The sequence below is a fragment of the Triticum aestivum genome, chromosome 6D (genome assembly GCF_018294505.1).
Source record: "Triticum aestivum cultivar Chinese Spring chromosome 6D, IWGSC CS RefSeq v2.1, whole genome shotgun sequence".
NCBI lineage: Eukaryota > Viridiplantae > Streptophyta > Magnoliopsida > Poales > Poaceae > Triticum > Triticum aestivum.
The window spans coordinates 434,645,064-434,662,946 of NC_057811.1; the positions used below are offsets into that span (position 1 = coordinate 434,645,064).

At 45.6% G+C, this 17,883-nt stretch overlaps 1 pseudogene; it reads left to right on the forward strand.

The window, feature by feature from the left end:
- Positions 1-17,282: 17,282 nt before the first annotated feature.
- LOC123146608 (uncharacterized) lies at positions 17,283-17,421 on the forward strand (annotated as a pseudogene).
- Positions 17,422-17,883: the final 462 nt, after the last annotated feature.

Sequence of the window (17,883 nt, forward strand, 5' to 3'; positions counted from 1 at the left end):
CTACAAGAGCTTCGTGATGAACTATAACATGCAAGGGATGGATAAGATGATTCCCGAGCTCTTCGCAATGCTAAAGGCTGCGGAGGTAGAAATCAAAAAGGAGCATCAAGTATTGATGGTTAATAAGACCACCAGTTTCAAGAAAAAGGGCAAAGGGAAGAAGGGGAACTTCAAGAAGAACAGCAAGCAAGTTGCTGTTCAGGAGAAGAAACCCAAGTCTGGACCTAAGCCTGAGACTGCGTGCTTCTACTGCAAGCAGACTGGTCACTGGAAGCGGAACTGCCCCAAGTATTTGGCGGATAAGAAGGATGGCAAGGTGAACAAAGGTATATGTGATATACATGTTATTGATGTGTACCTTACTAATGCTCGCAGTAGCACCTGGGTATTTGATACTGGTTCTGTTGCTAATATTTGCAACTCGAAACAGGGGCTACGGATTAAGCGAAGATTGGCTAAGGATGAGGTGACAATGCGCGTGGGAAATGGTTCCAAAGTTGATGTAATCGCGGTCGGCACGCTACCTCTACATCTACCTTCGGGATTAGTTTTAGACCTAAATAATTGTTATTTGGTGCCAGCGTTAAGCATGAACATTATATCTGGATCTTGTTTGATGCGAGACGGTTATTCATTTAAATCAGAGAATAATGGTTGTTCTATTTATATGAATAATATCTTTTATGGTCATGCACCCTTGAAGAGTGGTCTATTTTTTTGAATCTCGATAATAGTGATACACATATTCATAGTATTGAAGCCAAAAGATGCAGAGTTGATAATGATAGTGCAACTTATTTGTGGCATTGCCGTTTAGGTCATATCGGTGTAAAGCGCATGAAGAAACTCCATACTGATGGACTTTTGCAACCACTTGATTATGAATAACTTGGTACTTGCGAACCGTGCCTCATGGGCAAGATGACTAAAACGCCGTTCTCCGGAACTATGGAGAGAGCAACAGATTTGTTGGAAATCATACATACAGATGTATGTGGTCCGATGAATGTTAAGGCTCGTGGCGGATATCGTTATTTTCTCACCTTCACAGATGATTTAAGCAGATATGGGTATATCTACTTAATGAAACATAAGTCTGAAACATTTGAAAAGTTCAAAGAATTTCAGAGTGAAGTTGAAAATCATCGTAACAAGAAAATAAAGTTTCTATGATCTGATCATTGAGGAGAATATTTGAGTTATGAGTTTGGTCTTCATTTGAAACAATGCGGAATAGTTTCGCAACTCACGCCACCCGGAACACCATAGCGTAATGGTGTGTCCGAACGTCGTAATCGTAATCTACTAGATATAGTGCGACCTATGATGTCTCTTACTGATTTACCGCTATGGTTCTGGGGTTATGCTTTAGAGACGGCCGCATTCACGTTAAATAGGGCACCATCAAAATCCATTGAGACGACACCTTATGAACTTTGGTTTGGCAAGAAACCAAAGTTGTCGTTTCTTAAAGTTTGGGGCTGCGTTGCTTCTGTGAAAAAGCTTCAACCTGATAAGCTCGAACCCAAATCGTAGAAATGTGTCTTCATAGGATACCCAAAGGAAACTGTTGGGTACACCTTGTTAAGGCATATCTCTCTAGATGTAGTTTTGGTGATTGATGACAACATGTTTGCGGACGAATCGTGTGCTTTGAGCATTTCAGAGATTCATCCTTTGGCACGAGACGATTTCTTTCCCCTCGGAGTGTCATTCAAGACGGTGTAGCTCTTTCGCTTCTTTTTGGTGGACTAGTTTCGTAGGAGTCACCGTACTATCAAGAGGGGGTCCGCTTTGGTAAGGCTAGGGTGGAATCAACACGTACACATCCTCTTTACACCCTCTGAGCCTTTCCGCTTCATTGGAGATCTCTTTCCCCTTTCTTTGGGACGTGTCTGGTCCCAGCGGTAGTACCGCGGTACCCAGTGGTAGTACCGCTTAGGGGTCACAGGCGGCAGTACCGCTCCGCAGCGGTAGTACCGCCGGTGGGTCCTCAGCAGTAGTACCGCTGCGGTACCAGGCCCCTACCGCGTCGACTCGAGGGGTCATTTCTCGTGTCGGATTGTGCGGTACTTTGCAGCGGCAGTAGAGCGGCAGTGCCGCTCATGAGCGGTAGTACCGTCCTACCACCGCGGCAGTACCGCTCGGGTCCGTCTCTCTCCTGCCCTCCAAACTTCACGGTAGTACCGCCCGGAGGAACGGTAGTACCGCTGTTCTCAGCGGTAGTGCCGCTGCCTCCTGCGGTAGTACCGCCCTCCGCGGGGCTGTTTTGGGGGGTTACGGTTGGATTGTTTCCCCCACTATATAAGGAGGTCTTCTTCCCCAAAGTTGACCTACCTCTTCCCCCAAAAGCTCCATTGTTGCTCCAAGCTCCATTTTCGCCCGATCTCTCTCCCTAGCCAATCAAACTTGTTGATTTGCTCGGGATTGGTTGAGAAGGCCCCGATCTACACTTCCACCAAGAGAAATTTGATTCCCCCCACTTATCCCTAGCGGATCTTGTTACTCTTGGGTGTTTGAGCACCCTAGATGGTTGAGGTCACCGCGGAGCCATAGTCCATTGTGGTGAAGTTTTGTGGTGTCGTTGGGAGCCTCCAATTAAGTTGTGGAGATTGCCCCGACCTTGTTTTTAAAGGTCCGGTCGCCGCCTTCAAGGGCACCAATAGTGGAATCACGGCATCTCGCATTGTGTGAGGGCGTGAGGAGAATACGGTGGACCTAGTGGCTTCTTGCGGAGCATTGTGCCTCCACACCGCTCCAACGGAGATGTACTTCCCCTCAAAAGGAAGGAACTTCGGTAACACATCCTCGTCTTCACCGGCTCCACTCTTGATTATCTCGTCCCTTTACTTTCGCAAGCTTACTTGTGTTAAATCCCTTGCTTGCTTGTGTGCTTGTTGTCATTGCATCATATAGGTTGCTCACTTAGTTGCATATCTAGACAACCTACTTTGATGCAAAGTTTAAATTGGTAAAGAAAAGCTAAAAATTGTTAGTTGCCTATTCACCCCCCCCCTCTAGTCAACTATATCGATCCTTTCACACCTTCTATCACAGATCCGAAGGCAAGACTTTTGTTGCTAAATTCGTAATCTTTCTGGAGAAGGAGTTTATCTCGAAAGAAGTGAGTGGGAGGAAAGTAGAACTTGATGAGGTAATTGTACCTGCTCCCTTATTGGAAAGTAGTTCATCGCAGAAACCGGTTTCTGCGATGCCTACACCAATTAGTGAGGAAGTTAATGATGATGATCATGGAACTTCAGATCAAGTTATTACTGAACCTCGTAGGTCAACCAGAGTAAGATCCGCACCAGAGTGGTACGGTAATCCTGTTCTGGAGGTTATGTTACTAGACCATGACGAACCTACGAACTATGAAGAAGCGATGGTGAGCCCAGATTCCGCAAAATGGCTTGAGGCCATGAAATCTGAGATGGGATCCATGTATGAGAACAAAGTGTGGACTTTGGTTGACTTGCCCGATGATCGGCAATCCATTGAAATAAATGGATCTTCAAGAAGAAGACTGACGCTGACGGTAATGTTACTGTCTATAAAGCTCGACTTGTTGCAAAAGGTTTTCGACAAGTTCAAGGGATTGACTACGATGATACCTTCTCACCCGTAGCGATGCTTAAGTCTGTCCGAATCATGTTAGCAATTGCCGCATTTTATGATTATGAAATTTGGCAAATGGATGTCAAAACTGCATTCCTGAATGGATTTCTGCAAGAAGAGTTGTATATGATGCAACCGGAAGGTTTTGTCGATCCAAAGGGAGCTAACAAAGTGTGCAAGCTCCAGCGATCCATTTATGTACTGGTGCAAGCCTCTCGGAGTTGGAATAAACGCTTTGATAGTGTGATCAAAGCATTTGGTTTTGTACAGACTTTTGGAGAAGCCTGTATTTACAAGAAAGTGAGTGGGAGCTCCGTAGCATTTCTAATATTATATGTGGATGACATATTGCTGATTGGAAATGATATAGAATTTCTGAATAGCATAAAGGGATACTTGAATAAGAGTTTTTCAATGAAAGACCTTGGTGAAGCTGCGTATATATTGGGTATCAAGATCTATAGAGATAGATCAAGACGCTTAATTGGACTTTCACAAAGCACATACCTTGACAAAGTTTTGAAGAAGTTCAAAATGGATCAAGCAAAGAAAGGGTTCTTGCCTGTGTTACAAGGTGTGAAGTTGAGTAAGACTCAATGCCCGACCACTGCAGAAGATAGAGAGAAGATGAAAGATGTTCCCTATGCTTCAGCCATAGGCTCTATCATGTATGCAATCATGTGTACCAGACCTGATGTGTGCCTTGCTATAAGTTTAGCAGGGAGGTACCAAAGTAATCCAGGAGTGGATCACTGGACAGCGGTCAAGAACATCCTGAAATACCTGAAAAGGACTAAGGATATGTTTCTCGTTTATGGAGGTGACAAAGAGCTCATCGTAAATGGTTACGTTGATGCAAGCTTTGACACTGATCCGGACGATTCTAAATCGTAAACCGGATAAGTGTTTACATTGAACGGTGGAGCTGTCAATTGGTGCAGTTCTAAACAAAGCGTCGTGGCGGGATCTACATGTGAAGCGGAGTACATAGCTGCTTCGGAAGCAGCAAATGAAGGAGTCTGGATGAAGGAGTTCATATCCGATCTAGGTGTCATACCTAGTGCATCGGGTCCAATGAAAATCTTTTGTGACAATACTGGTGCAATTGCCTTGGCGAAGGAATCCAGATTTCACAAGAGAACCAAGCACATCAAGAGACGCTTCAATTCCATCCGGGATTTAGTCCAGGTGGGAGACGTAGAATTTTGCAAGATACATACAGATCGGAATGTTGCAGACCTGTTGACTAAGCCTCTTCCACGAGCAAAACATGATCAGCACCAAGGCTCCATGGGTGTTAGAATCATTACTGTGTAATCTAGATTATTGACTGTAGTGCAAGTGGGAGACTGAAGAAAATATGCCCTAGAGGCAATAATAAAGTTATTATTTATTTCCTTATATCATGATAAATGTTTATTATTCATGCTAGAATTGTATTAACCGGAAACATAATACTTGTGTGAATACATAGACAAACAGAGTGTCACTAGTATGCCTCTACTTGACTAGCTCGTTGATCAAAGATGGTTATGTTTCCTAGCCATAGACATGAGTTGTCATTTGATTAACGGGATCACATCATTAGGAGAATGATGTGATTGACTTGACCCATTCCATTAGCTTAGCACTCGATCGTTTAGTATGTTGCTATTGCTTTCTATATGACTTATACATGTTCCTATGACTATGAGATTATGCAACTCCCGTTTACCGGAGGAACATTTTGTGTGCTACCAAACATCACAACATAACTGGGTGATTATAAAGTTGCTCTATAGGTGTCTCCAAAGGTATTTGTTGGGTTGGCGTATTTCGAGATTAGGATTTGTCACTCCGATTGTCGGAGAGGTATCTCTGGGCCCTCTCGGTAATGCACATCACTTAAGCCTCGCAAGCATTGCAACTAATGAGTTATTTGTGGGATGATGTATTACGGAACGAGTGAAGAGACTTGCCGGTAACGAGATTGAACTAGGTATTGAGATACCGACGATCGAATATCGGGCAAGTAACATACCGATGACAAAGGGAACAACGTATGTTGTTATGCGGTCTGACCGATAAAGATCTTCGTAGAATATGTGGGAGCCAATATGAGCATCCAGGTTCCGCTATTGGTTATTGACCGGAGACGTGTCTCGGTCATGTCTACATAGTTCTCGAACCCGTAGGGTCCGCACGCTTAACGTTTTGATGACAGTTATATTATGAGTTTATATGTTTTGATGTACCGAAGGTTGTTCAGAGTCCCGGATGTGATCACGGACATGACGAGGAGTCTCGAAATGGTCGAGACATGAAGATTGATATATTGGATGACTATATTCGGACACCGAAATGGTTCCGGGGGTTATCAGATATATACGGGAGTACCGGGGGGTTACCGGAACCCCTCCCGGAGGCTATTGGGCCTCATGGGCCCAATTGGTGGAAGAGGAGAGGCGGCCAAGGGGCAGCCGCGCGCCCCTCCCCCCAAGTCTGAATTGGACAAGGAGGGGGGCAGCGCCCCCCTTTCCTTTCCCCCCTCTCTCCTTCCCTCTCCTCTTCTAGTAGGACTCCTCCTGGCGCGCCTCCTCCTGGCCGGCCGCACCTCCCCCCTCGCTCCTTTATATACGGGGGCAGGGGGCACCCTAGACACAACAATTGATCGTTTGATCTTTTAGCCGTGTGCGGTGCCCCCCTCCACCATAGTCCACCTCGATAATACTGTAGCGATGCTTAGGCGAAGCCCTGCGTCGGTAGAACATCATCATCGTCACCACGCCGTCGTGCTGACGAAACTCTCCCTCAACAGTCGGCTGGATCGGAGTTCGAGGGACGTCATCGGGCTGAACGTGTGCTGAACTCGGAGGTGCCGTGCGTTCGGTACTTGATCGGTCGGATCGTGAAGACGTACGACTACATCAACCGCGTTGTGCTAACGCTTCCGCTTTCGGTCTACGAGGGTACGTGGACAACACTCTCCCCTCTCGTTGCTATGCATGACCATGATCTTGCGTGTGCGTAGGATTTTTTTTGAAATTACTACGTTCCCCAACAGTGGCATCCGAGCCTGGTTTTATGCGTTGATGTTATATGCACGAGTAGAACACAAGTGAGTTGTGGGTGATATAAGTCATACGCTTACCAGCATGTCATACTTTGGTTCGGCGGTATTGTTGGATGAAGCGGCCCGGACCGACATTACACGTACGCTTACGCGAGACTGGTTCTACCGACGTGCTTTGCACACAGGTGGCTGGCGGGTGTCAGTTTCTCCAACTTTAGTTGAATCGAGTGTGGCTACGCCCGGTCCTTGCGAAGGTTAAAACAACACCAACAACAAGCACCAGCCGATAGAGCTGGTGACGACAAGAGTGAAGGCGGACTAGTCCCTCAACGTCCGTCCAGACCAAGCCCCTCTGTGTCCGGCCAGGCCAGCCCCATATACTGCCAGGCAGGACCTGCGGCCAAAAAGAATGGCACAGGAATGCGCATAGCCCAACTGTCCTGATAGCCTGGCCGCACGCATCAGCCTGAGCTACAGCCGCGACGCAGGACCTAGTTGGCGCGAGCGACCCCGCCCGACATGAAGCCAAAGGTGCTGACTGCCGGCCCCATGCGAGACCAACGCTGCAGACGCGACACAGGCACTCGGCTAGCGTGAGCGAACCAGGTCGGTAGGGAGAGCCCCTCGCACCAGCCGACGGGGCAGAAGTGACACACGCCCCGCCTGCCGCGACCGAACCAGCCCACCATGGGGCAAGGGCGCAGACAGGCGGGTCGGGCCTTCCCTTCGCGCGTGGTGCAACACACGGGATGCCGAACATGGGCGCGTCCAAAGCCTCCCCATGACGGTGGCCGTGGGACCCATCATGGACCCCAGAGGAGGGTCGCCCGGGTGCGTGCTGTCCTGGCAGATCGGAGGATGCGAATCCCCGAGAGGCCCCGTGGCACGCCACTGGTAAACGGATGGCACAAAGGGCACTCTTGCCCTCAAAGCCCCGAGGAGGCGGGTACTCCAGTATCCTTTATAGAAGTAATTTTAATTAAATAAATAAAAACTGAATGATGATGCAAATCAACTTAGTTAAAAGGGAGTACAAGACTACAACACAGTAGGTCCAAAAATAAAAGATAATATATTGATGTTATGGTATTAACTTACTCACACATGCCCCGATAGGTTGTGACATTAAACGAGAATGTTCCACTACTATCCTTATTCCCCCCTTTATAGAAGAGGACAGTGTGAAGAAATTATACAAACCGATCATGTGTGGATTAGATAAGGATCCAATGCGAGCTATAAGCTTCATGTTGCGATGTTTCCAATAATATACAGAAATAATTGTAGGCTTCAGAGGCATAGGGAACTTAGTGATGGTCAGCATACCTACATTTTGCAGCATAGTTTTCCATTGGTTTGTCCGAGGGGGCCTTTCTTTTGGCTTTGGCTTGTGCAAACATTAGTTTCAGCTTAATTCTTCATAGGAGTTGCTGGGGGGAAGTCCTGAGAAGCTAACGTCGAATTTTTTTCGGGTCCGAGATTTTAATTTGTGTTGGCAGCTGTAAAGGCTGGAATATGTTACAAGTATTTCATACAATGTAGTATTTGAAAGATTTCAATATTACGAAGGTATTAAAAGTTTATTTATCTATACAACCATGTGTCATATATAGCGTTAGAAAAACGTTCGGTGCCAAGTACAAATATTGTGCTCCCTCAAGTTCTTTGAGAAATGAACATCTGTATGCACACTTATGTACTGCATCCGTGAATTGTTTCATGAATACTTCTAATAGCAGCGTGTTGTAGAAACAACACAATAGCCAATAGTGCAATAAGGAGGGTAAGCTTTTTTTTTCCATGCTTTAACTAAAGTCACTTTTGACGATTGCAAGAAGACCTTAATTTGGGACTCGCCTTGGCTATATGGCCTTTGCCCCATGCACATTTCCCCTCCCATTCATGCGGCTTCGAGTGAAAATATTATGAATGTCAAGCTTGCTCTGATCAACAACAATTGTGTTAACCAAATTGACACTTTTGATGGCAATCACACTTGACCACATCAATCAATTTTCCAATCTTTGGGAGCTCTTGCAGCACATTAATTAAATCTACAAGAGGGTGTTGGGTACTCAATTGTTTGGAAGCTCACAACCAACTTGTGCTACTCCGTTGCATTCGGTTATCGGGCCAAATTCACTAGAATCACGTCAACAGTCAGCAAACCCGTTGTTTGAAAGCCTTGGGCACCTCCTAAATACAAGCTATTTGCATGGCTCATTTATCAAACTGGACGGTTTGGACCGCCGACCGCTTGGCTCATCGGGATGTCCTAATTGTGGTGCTTGTCAGCTTTGCAAGTGTGAACCGGAGATGGCATCCCACCTTCTTTTCAAATGTCGCTACTTTGTGAGGATTTGGAACATGGTAAAATTTTGGCTTGGAAGGCATGAACTCGAGCCCCCTCTTGGCATTCCTTCAATTTTGTCGATGACTGGTGGGATGCGCTCACTTGGTGAAATGGTTCTAGGTTAAAGGACACCGCATTCATCCTCATGTTGGTTTTGTGGGCAATTTAAATGAGCGCAAAGCTAGAGTTTTTTGGAACAAGTCAACAATGCTAACCATCATCTTCTCCAACATAAAGAAAGAGGCGGTACTTGGAGCTAAGGTCCGGCACATAATCTTAGAGTTGTAATTCCGATAGAGTAATCCCTTCCATGGCTATAGCCTTGTGATGTACATAAACATTCTCCTTCTCAATTAATGAAATATGGCAAAGCTTTTGCCATATCTTAAAAAAGAAGAACCTAGCGATGACGTCCCAGCCCCCTTGGGAATTCAATGTGTCTCACTTCTTCTAAAAATGAATAGATAAATAATGTAGTCAATTATTCTTTTTTTTTTAAATTAACACATGTACGGGAAATGCATTTGAAAATACACAAAAACATCTTGTGCATTGTTTTGAATGATTACATAGATTCCCCCTATTTTCAGTTGATGCTTGGGAGTGGATTAGACAAACATAACAATAGTAAAGCAAAGTCAATGTCTAGTCCTTGACTTTGCTTTCTATTTCCTTGAAGATCTACATAATTGTCAAACTATAAAATAGCCTATATGAAATTTTCTTTATGAAAGTATACTTTCACATTTCAATATACATATTTATATATAGTATGCTAATAAGTATGAGGGGGGGTGATTAAGTGGATGTCCTTTAGACCACAATCTAATTATTTGTGAAATGAAGTTTTTTTGTGCCTTGACACTTCTAAAATGAAGTGTGATTTATTATCCCCATAATTATTGGTAAGGATTTGCATTTACCCCTCCCAATTATCGTTGCTCCTGGGAAGGCTCGTGGGGGTCCAACGGAGTGACCCACCCTCATATTCCCTTCTCCGCTAGAGGATGCCGATGAGAAATCCCTCACAATAGATGACGACGGTGGGGATATTTCCCTAGGGTTTAAGCAAGATATGGATTTTATATGAAAAAGATAGGCATGGTAGCGGCAGCGGTGCGGTGCGACATGAGGTGATATGCCTCGTTGGCTCTACTCCAGGGTGTTGCATGATAGGTGGATATGGGTCTAACCTTCGCCAATCTAATCCTCGAAGTGTAGTTGATCTAGCTCTAGCCAGTTGTTGGCTCTAATGGTGTGACCGTTGCGAGAGGCGCAAGCCAGGGACACGTGTGCTTAGGATGGGAATGAAGCAAGGTGGTAGGGGCTCCTGCTTTTCATAGTCCCCTATGGCAGGTCGTTGTGTGGTCCTTTTGTGTGTTAGTGCATGGCTGGTTGATGTGGTTTCAAAGTGTGAGGCAAGGTGCGATATCCTCGTGATGGACGACTTTGGCAGTGTTCTTAGCTTCACAAAAAAAATCTTGCCCAAATTTGTCGATGTCGGCGACGATGACAGCCTTGTCCATCACTCCCTCCTTGGTGGAGTTGTCGTGGATCCTTGACACACTCATCATCCCTCAAGGTCCCTCACACCCAATGAAAACCTAGACCTAGCTAATTGAACCAGACAATTGTGTCATCTTCAACTTTGTTCCCGGCATAGACGCATTGTATTTTGTGTCATGAACCACCGATTGCCGCACGAGCCACCAACATTGGCATTTCCATAGGAGGGCACCATCCTTGCGTGTTGCTAAGGCTTTGAGTTGCACCGCTGAAGATCGTGTTGGCTTATCGCCTTCAGTGGTCTAAGAAAGGCCCATACCTGCTTCCCATAGGTTCTAGCTTCTCTCTCTAGTGACGAGGAAGTGATTTGTTTTGTCTCTTCGCTACGTTAGTTTGGTTTGGAGGCGTTCTAGACCCAGTTAAGCTAGATAGTGCGGTCGCTAGGTAGGTGGTTTTTTCTTCGGGTTTCTTGTAATTAGCTGATCTATGTAAAAAAATGAACCCGGTTTTCCTTGTAAACTGAACCAACTCTATTCTTCTTAATGGATTTGCATTTTTTTTTTGAAAAGAAGGCTTGCCCCTGGCCTCTGCATCTGAATGATGCATGCATCCATATTATTAAAAGTCTCAAAGTAGCACAAAGTCTTAAAAGTATTATAGCTCGCAAAAGGAGCAAAGGAACATAAAAAAAACGCAATGCCACAACCGGTGTGAATTAAAGGACAAGGGCCCTAGACTCCTATCCTGTTATGCGACCGTCATTCAAACCGGTTGAATATAGCCTGTGCTGCCATCTCCCATTGGTTGCACCCAGTAACCAATGGCTCCCTGGAGTCCGTAGGAGTGAGTAAGGACCACGTACGGATCCATGCCATAGCTCTGAAGATGACCTGCAAGAAGGTTAAAATATGTTGCCTGCTAAAAATCATATCATTCCTGCAGTTCCATATAGCCCACATAAGTGCACATATTCCAATTCAAATACGAGCCGCAGTAGTATGTTCCACCCCAGCTAACCATGTCCCAAATAACGATTCAATGCTAACTAGAGGGACGATGTTGAATGCTATACGAATCGTTCGCCAAAGTAATTTGGTGAGAGGGCAATCTATGAAGAGATGTTGCATTGTTTTCATCATGATCACAAAAAAAACATCGTGAACTGCCTACCCATCGTCGCTTTAACAAATTATTTTTGGTGAGGATCACTTGCTTGTGGACAAACCACATAGAGATTTTAATACGCAAGGGAACCTTAACCTTCCATATATGTATAGATCTCGGGATTGGGCCAGAATTAATTAGATCCATATAAAAAGATTTTATCGTAAACACTACGTTCCTAGCCAACTTCCAGTGTAATGAGTCAGGTTCGTCGGATAATTGAACATCCATCAATCTTCGTACCAAGTACATCCAGGAATTCCAACGCTCCCCAACTAAAGATCGCCTAAACTGAATATTCAAGGGAACCGATTGTAATACTGTGCCTACGTAATCCTCCTTACGTTGCACAATATTATAAAGGCTTGGATATTGTATGGCTAATGGCGTCTCCCCAAGCCACATATCCTCCCAAAACTTGTTGTCATCCCATTGCCAACAAGAAATTTGGTCCTAAGAAAGAACAAGTCTTTCGTTCTCATAAGCCCCTTCCAGAATGGCGAATCATTCGGCCGCGCGGTGACTTGGGCAAGAGTTTTCGATTGCAGATATTTGTTGTGTAATATCTGTGCCCACATACTGTCATTTTCTCATGATAACCTATATAGCCATTTACTCATAAGACATTTATTCTTAATTTCTAGGTTTTCAATACCGAGACCTCCTTGATCCTTGGGTCGGCATATTATATCCCATCGTGCTAGGCGATATTTCTTCTTGGACTCATCTGACTGCCAGAAGAATCGAGATCGAAAAAAATCTAGTCTCTTTCGTACCCCCTTGGGTACCTCAAAGAAGGATAGCAGGAACATCAGCATACTAGTAAGTACTGAGTTAATAAGCACTAGCCGGCCTCCATACGACATTAGCTTGCCCTTCCAACATCTAAGCTTTTTTTATCATTGTCTAAATGCGATGACTGTCGTCAGCAAGTATCCAGTGCCCGGAGCGAACAGGATTAGATACCCTGATAGTCCATGCCGCCTCCAGTAGGAAGATCGAGGAACCGGTGCTGGCGCTCTTGGTTCATGGGATCCTAACCAAGAGATGGAAGTGAAAGAAGAACTATTGATCGACCGGTGGTCAACCCCGTTTTCACGGTTTAGGCTGCTCCCATTTCGCTCCCCGGTTCTTCATTGGATCCTTTTAGTTTAATATTACTTTTTACCCACAAGAATCCTTAGAATGGGATTCCAACTCAGCACCTTTTGTTTTGAGATTCCTCGGAAACCCCCGCCTACATCACCATTCAATATTTCTTGCCCTTCATAGCAAATAATTGATGAAGGTGACACTTGAAACGCCCCGTAGTAAGAGGGGTAGTTATGAACCCTGTGGACCCACTCTTTATTGGAGAGTTTGTGATGATGAATCGGTATTCCCAAGTAACTAAAGGGAAAAGAACCTAATTCACAACCGAACAATTGTCTATATGTGTCTTGATCCTATTTGGCCTGACCAAAGCAGAACAATTCGCTCTTGTTGAAGTTGAATTTTAGCCCCGACAATTGTTTGAAGAGACATAAAACTAATTTCATGTTCCGAGCTTTTGCAATGTCATGCTCCATGAAAGGAATAGTGTCGTCCGCATATTGTAAAATGGAAACTCCCCCGACAACTAGATGAGGAACGAGTCCATCTACTAGGCCAATCTCCTTGGCCATGCCAATAAGAACGGTCATCATATCCGCCACTATATTAAATAAGAGGGGAGACATCGAATCCCCTTGTCTCAAGCCTTTATGAGTCTGAAAATAGTGACCGATATCATCCTTAACCTTAATTCCGACACTACCTTTTTGCACTAGAGAACTCACTTGGTTCCGCCATGTCTCATTAAAGCCTTTCATACGCATTGCCTGCTGAAGAAAGGCCACTTAACTTTACCGTATGCCTTCTCGAAATACTCTTTGAAGATAACTCCATCTAGTTTCTTCGAATGGATTTCATGGAGCGCTTCATGGAGAACAACTACCCCTTCTCGAATGTGTCTCCCAGGCATGAAGGCCGTCTGACTAGGTTGCACCACCGAATGGGTGATTCGTGTCAGTCTATTAGTACCTACTTTCGTGAATATTTTGAAACTCATGTTGAGAAGACAAATCGGCCTGAACTGCTCGATACGAACCGCTTCTTCTTTCTTTGGCAATAACGTAATCATACCAAAGTTAAGATGAAATAGTTCTAGATGCCCGTTAAAAAAAATCGTGAAACATAGGCATAAGGTCGTCCTTAATAATATGCCAACATTTCCTATAGAACTCCACAGGGAACCCATTTGGTCCCGGTGCTTTTTTCGGTTTCATTTGTGATATTGCATGTAAAACCTTTTCTCAGTAAATGGTGCAGATAGGATCTCATTTTCCTCTTACTGAAGCTGAGGGATATCTCGAATAATAGTTGTTTATAATAGTTGGAGATATACGATTTAAGATTCTCATGACCCACTACGGTCCCTTCGTCCTACTCAAGCTGGATTATTTTCTTCTTTCTATGCCTGCCATTCGCAATCATGTGAAAGAATTGTGTATTGTCATCCCCTTGGACAACCTTGAGAACCTTAGCCTGAAATGCCCATTTGAGCTCTTCTTCTCTAAGAAGAGCCTGTAGGCATTGCTCCGCTTTGGATTTCGTGGCCTGTTCGGCCACATTCAGCAGGGTCACTTCCGCTTTTAGGTCCAGAGCATCTATTAATTAGATGAGTCGTTCTTTTTCTTGTTTGTAAATCCCACTCTCGTTTCTGGCCCAACCCCATAAAAATTGTCTTAAATGTCTAATCTTGTTTTGCCATCTCTCCACGCTTGTTCATCGAGTAACAGGCTTTGCCCATTCTCGTGCTACGATGGCCAAGAAATTCTCTTTCTCGAACCAACTCAGTTCGAAAGAGAAAGTGTTCCTGTTACCAATATGTGTTGTGTCTGTGGTAACACAAGGTCCCCCATATTAAACCATGAATGCCTCTGTTTACTAGGATCAACGCATTATCAGTTACACCCTATATTCACTAAGGCCTTATACAATGCTAGGTGCTTAGGGAGGTGCTTAGAAAAATAAACCGGGTTTTTATGAAGCACCGGTGCCTATTTTTATAGGAGAGATACCTAACTAAGCGTCTACCCTGTACAAATAAGCACCGTACCGGTGCTTAAGAAACGCCTGATTTATTTCTCTAAGCACCTTTTCTAAACAACTTGCATTGTACAAGGCCTAACGTAGGACGTTTTGGTAGCTTAAATTGAGCTGCGAAAACATCCTACATTAGTGAACAGAGGTACTACTATTTCTTAATGGAATCTAACTATATTAATTACGAGAAGTCGTCGTTTCCATGTGTCGTCATCATCTCCCACTTCAACAATCAACCCTCGACGAACTTGGCCCGCCGTTGTCCTCGAGCACCTACGTTGTCTATATCCAGCTTCATGCATGTGGAGCTCCACTCTTCTATTGTGTGAGCAAAACGTTGTCAGTATAATATAATAGAAGTAATATCAATGGGGAACTGGGCAGGACGATGAATTTCTTCCCTGTTCGTTGATATTACCCCTGCCAATGTCCTGTTGACCGAGGTTTCGCTAGCACAACAGAAGTGGAGAGGTTCACCTGAAGATGGATCTGGACAGCTTAGGTGCATAATAAAGGAAACGACAGGCCAAGTTCGCCGAGGACTGGTACTCGTTGATATGATGGTCATAGCACGCCGAGTAATGCCGAGGCAGCATCGATCGCCCGCACATGCGACGCCTTCAAGGCGCAGCTAGCTTTAATTATCCCATCTCATTCTTTTTCACCGTTCAAAACATTGTTCACGGTTGTTTTCCGACTGCCGACGACCGTGCGCCACCAGTACCGACCGAATTCGCTAGCTCGTTGCAGGGCTAGCACTAGCAGCTGTGTGCACTCGTCGACTGAAACTGCATGCAGCAGCACACGCATTATTAACGCAATCGCAGTACCACCTCAAGCCACACCGCGGCTGGCTAGCTAGCATAGCATCATGGGGTAATCAATCACAAGGACCAGGCCAGCTAGGGCTACTGCGCGCCTCTGCAATTAAGTTTTGGCCTGGGTCGATCGAGGACGATCGGGTAGGTGCCAGTAGTTATAATCAGCAGCTCCATCGTTCATCGATCGTTAGATCGACCGAGCAGAGGGGACGGCTGATGAAACCCAGGATGAGCTGGTCAGAGTTAAGGGCTTGCATGCATGGCCAGCTTAATTGACCTTGCGATCGGTGGTACGTAACGTACGGCCGGTCTCACGTATGTATACAATGGCTAGCCTTCCGTCTTCGTGGATTGGGAATTTGGGACCATGTGATGTGAATCACATGCAATCATTTGTTGAAAATCATTGGATTTGTGAACTGGATGTGTCTACGGGTCCATACTAGCCCTAGCTAGCTCGTTTGTTGCTAATTAAGGACGCTTAATTGACCTTGCAATGTACTAGATGTACGTAGAGAGTGGATCACGGTACGTACGATCTCATGCATAGCTATATCCAGCCAACATGTTTCATGCATGGATCAGGACCATGTCAACACTCTGGATGCATGCATGAGCAAATCATGTATATATATGTTGCTCAAATTGAACCAGCATAGAAATTGTACGTGTGTGTGATCCTATATATCTTCCTTGAACGATGCCATACGTACAATGTTTTCAGTCCGATTTGTTAGAATACGTAGGATAGAAGAAGTAGTTGTCTGTTTAAATCTGTTTCTATCTCTACCACTATTCTTTCTTCTGCTATAAGTTGTAATCTCTCTCTCGTTGTAATCTGGATGAATCCTAGCGATATTCCAATCTTGTAAGCCACGGCAAACTTCCTATAAATATAGATGCGGCCCGAGACAAAGGGTTCAACGCTTCCCACGCAATCTCATATGATCATCAGAGCCCTTCCTCTCGTACGTCTAGCTATCCCCTGAGATCGATCTGTTGATTGAGAGAGAACACAGAAACCGACCAAGAGAGAACCATCGAGAGAGAATCCATGGCAGGCACCAACGCCAGCACCGCTGCTTCCACCATCGCCTCCACCTCCACTGCCCTGATCAGCTCCACCATGAGCACCCTGTCCACCCAAAACTCACCCTCCACTTTTGCATCCTCGTCTACCTTCAACAGCAGCACCTCCCTTGGTTCACCTCCATCAGAGAAGCTCACGAGGACGAATTTCCTCCTCTGGAAGGCCATCGTGCTACCCCAAATCAAGGGGGCACAGATGGAACACTTCCTTGACGCCACAAGCCCGGCGCCCCCTGCTACCATCACCGTCACTAATGACGGGAAGGAGGAGCAGGTCTTCAACTACGCCCGGTCGATCGGGTACGCCCAGCAGCAACAAGTACAAGGATACCTTATGGGATCTCTGTCACGTGAGGTTCTTGCGCAGGTCGCTACTCTTCAGACGCCGGCCGAGGTGTGGAGTGCCATCCACGCCTCTTTTGCTGCCCAGACGCAAGCTCAGATCGTCAACACCCGCATCGCCCTCGCCAACCTGCACAAAGGAAACTTGGGCATGTCCGAGTACCTTGCGAAGATCAAGGCTTTTGCTGATGAGATCGCTTGCACCGGTGATCCTCTCTCTGAAGGGGAGATAACCTCCTACGTGCTCAAAGGGCTGGACATCGATTACAATCCGGTGATTTCAGCCCTGGCTGCACGCGTTGAGCCGGTGACCGTCCAAGAACTCTACAATTAGCTGCTGAGTTTTGAAGCCCGTATGAATCTGCTGCAAGGTACCAATACTCGTCAATCTTCAGTTAATAATCTCACCCGTGGTCGTGGCAATGGAGGCCGAGGCCGTGGTCACCGTGGTCACCAGCAAGGGCTTGGCCGCGGCAACAGCAACAGCAGCGAGCGTGGGCGCGCCAACAACTCTGGCCCACGCCCCTCGGGTGCCTCCTACTCCAACACCAGGCCAAGATGTCAGCTCTGCAAGAAACTAGGGCATGAAGTGAAGGACTGCTGGCATCGTTATGATGAGGATTTCGTGCCTGAAGAACGCCATGTCGCTGCTGCAATCAGAGAGCAAGAAGAAGGAGGAGACACCATCTGGTATACTGACTCTGGAGCCACAGATCACGTCACCAGCGAGCTAGAGAAGCTTGCAAACAGAGAAAGATACTATGGCAATGATCAAATAAACACTGCTGCAAGTGGAGGAGGTATGGACATAC